The sequence below is a fragment of the Beta vulgaris genome, chromosome 8 (genome assembly GCF_026745355.1).
Source record: "Beta vulgaris subsp. vulgaris cultivar EL10 chromosome 8, EL10.2, whole genome shotgun sequence".
Taxonomy (NCBI): Eukaryota; Viridiplantae; Streptophyta; class Magnoliopsida; order Caryophyllales; family Amaranthaceae; genus Beta; species Beta vulgaris.
This window is the reverse complement of record NC_079209.1, coordinates 5013159-5016390: the sequence shown is the minus strand read 5'-3', so window position 1 is coordinate 5016390 and position 3232 is coordinate 5013159. Positions and strand designations below refer to the sequence as shown.

Here is a 3232-nt window from a genome sequence, read left to right as displayed (position 1 = left end):
AGATAATAAATGCAATAATTAATCTATTAATTAAAGCTGAATATTCCCACTTACATCACAAACTTCTAAAAGGATTCTATAACACACATAGGGATAAACCAGACTGGACAATTAAAGGACAAACATGAAGATGAATACCTCCATAGATTTCGACTTAAATTGGAGATTGAACAAACTTGGTAACTCAGTACATGCCCTAATTCTAAACTAGAGGCTAGCTATAACCCTGGAAGGGGGTTGACTAATCTATGTAAAGCTACGGTAGTAGAAAGTAAATTGCACGTTTGTTGTTCTTTTCTGATGTTCCTTCTTGTATTTATACTACGGATGCATGTATAAATTCCTTGCTCCTTGGAGGGAAGTGATTTGAATCATTTATGATTCAAATCATAACTGCCATTTTCTAGCACCATGATAGTCACGTCCCATTACCCACGTTCTTGCATGCCTTTGTAGTCAGATTAACTTCCATCCACTTCTTCATTTTTAGCATCGCTTGACTTTCATCAATTATCTCTTGATCAGTGTTAGCAGTTGGGCTTCTCTTTCCTGAATCATTTATCTGTTGACTTTTGTTGACTATTTATTGCGAACTTTTTGACATAACTGGGACTTCATTTTACATGATCATTACACCCTTTGGGACCTGATTCAATGAATCATAGTAAATGCTAAGTATGATGTAAAAATGGTAGTAACAGACATCTAGAACAATTCCAAAGGCCCACACGAACTAAACATAAAAATAACTAAAATTGTTTGTCGAATTTGGCCGTGTATCATGTTTGTTGTTCATGTCCATTTTAGCCTAATGACATCAATTAACTTGGAACTGAAACAACTAACTATAAGTTGGTTATATTGCGATGCATATAAGATAAAAAAAGAAAAAAAAGAAATTAAAGAAGCCAAGTTATGCATATAAGAGCCTTTCACCGTTTTTTCTGCTCTCCAATCTCGGGGCTACGCACTGCATTCGACAAATCTCCGTCATAGAACCCTAGAAAGCGAAGAAGATCTGCGTAGAAGAATCTCTGCCATTTTCTTTCAATGGTTATTTCGGGCTGCAGCAAAACAATTTGAAGTTTCAGTGCCCCATCCAATGCTAGCTGGATTGTGAAGCAAATTTGTAAAGTGAAGAATGCTTTGGGGGTGATTAATGTGCGGACATGGTAAAAGGATACAAAGTACTCGATAAATGTTGTCTATCAGATTCTCATTAATTAGGTAGATGAAGTGAAATGAGTGCATGGAGTTTGGCATAGAATGGTTGTACCTAAACACATAGTCATATCTTGGCTAGGTGTTCAAGGCAGACTGCAGACAAAAGAGGGATTATTTAGAAGTGGGGTTAGCCAGAATAGCACATGTTGCATTTGTGGATTTGCTGATGAAACACACTCGCATCTTTTCTTTGAATGTGTCTGTAGCAAGCAAGTCATGACACAAATTCTGAATTGGATAGGAGTCAATTATTGAAAGAGAACAGTTCCTCAATGGCTTATGTGGATAACAAGGTCTTACAAGGGTTTGAAGACAAGAAAAGAAGTTTTGATTGCCTCTGTACATGCCTTGCTTACCAGTTACCATGTCTGGATGGTGAGAAATACAGCTAGTTGGCAGCAACAAGTAACTAGCATACACTATACTATGAATAGTATTCAGCACATAGTGAGACATAGAGTTTTGTATTGCCTACCTCAAAAATGTAGTGCAGTAGATAGAATATGGATAAAAAATCTGTAAGAGTAAGCCTTGGCTTACTTATTTCTTTTCCTAAGTTGTTATAAGCTTTTGGTTTATCTACAATGTATGCGTTGGTTTTGGTGATTAATATTCTGACTTACTTACCGAAATAAAAAAGATCTGAATCATCAAAGACAAAGTGTTGGTTCAAAACGAGTGAAGATCGTGTTGGGTATATAGTGGAGAAAGGTTGCGTGGAAGTCGGTGGCTCGAAGTGGCTCGGAGTGGCTCGAGAGATGCTCGAGAGATGCTCGAGGGATGGGCGAGGTGCCCGCACTTGGAGGCCTGCGACCGCAGGTTGGCGAGAGAGTGACGCAGCTAGGCTGCTGTCCTACTGGTTGCCCGCAGGATCGAAGCCCGCGCCCGCAGCGACGAGAGCTGCTGAATAGTTGAAGCGTCCTGCCAGCCCGCGGGATTTCGAGCGCGGCCGCGGGATTTCGGGAGTCAAAGCCGTGTGGTTTATCTACTCGGTTTTACTCGTTTTTTTATTAATAATTAATGTGGGTATAAATATAAACCCTAGTTATCATTATTCATCATCTTTAAACACATAGTTTGAGAGAGAGAAAGCTTTAGAGAGAGCTCTTGAGTGCTTTTGTAATCTCCATCAAACATTCATCGATTCCTAGTGCAGATTCGTGGTTTTTCTCCCAGTTCTTGGGTTTCCACGTAAAAAGTTTCTGGTGTTCTTTCCTTGCTTTCTTATTTGATATTCTATATTTGTTTGCTATTATTTCTAGATTGATAGTCAATAGGACTTACAAGTGGTATCAAGAGCTAGGTTTGATTATTGTCTAGATCTAGAATAATTAACAATGGAGGATTCAAAGATTAGAATTGAGAAGTTTGATGGGACATATTTTGGATATTGGAAGATGCAGATAGAAGACATCTTATATCAGAAAAATCTGTATCAACCTTTGACTGATAAGCCTGCTGACATGGAAGAGGCTAAATGGAAGGTACTGGATAGGCAGGCACTAGCGGTGGTGAGATTGACATTGGCTCGGACTGTGGCGTTCAATGTCAAGGACATCAAAACAACGGCTGAATTGATCAAAGCTTTCAGATATGTATGAGAAGCCCTCGGCTATGAATAAGGTATATCTGATGCGCCGTTTATTTGATTTAGAGATGAATAATGGTAGTTCTGCTGCTGAACATATTAATGAATTTAATTCTATAATAAGTCAGTTATCGTCTGTTAATATTGCTTTTGAGGATGAAGTGAAAACTTTAATTTTGTTGTCCTCTTTACCTACTGCTTGGGAAACTGTTGTTACTGCTGTGAGTAATTCCTCTGGTAAAGAGAAATTGGTGTATGATGTTGTCCGTGATCTTATTTTGAGTGAGAGCATTCGAAGGAAAGAGAGTGGAGAATCATCTGGAGCATACAGTGCAGAGGGTAGAGGGAGGGGAAAACAAAAGGGAAAAGGGAAGAGTTCACAAGGGAGATCAAAATCAAGGGGGCGAAGTAAGTCTAAGG

General features: G+C 38.9%; 1 long non-coding RNA gene across 1 annotated transcript; it reads right to left on the bottom strand.

Moving 5' to 3' along the window:
• On the bottom strand, positions 1-1741 carry LOC125492431 (uncharacterized). Its single transcript, XR_007269035.1, has 2 exons — positions 937-1741; positions 1-646 (listed from the first exon to the last, which is right to left on the bottom strand). It is a non-coding gene; the product is annotated as an uncharacterized LOC125492431 (long non-coding RNA).
• Between the last annotated feature and the right edge of the window lie 1491 nt (positions 1742-3232).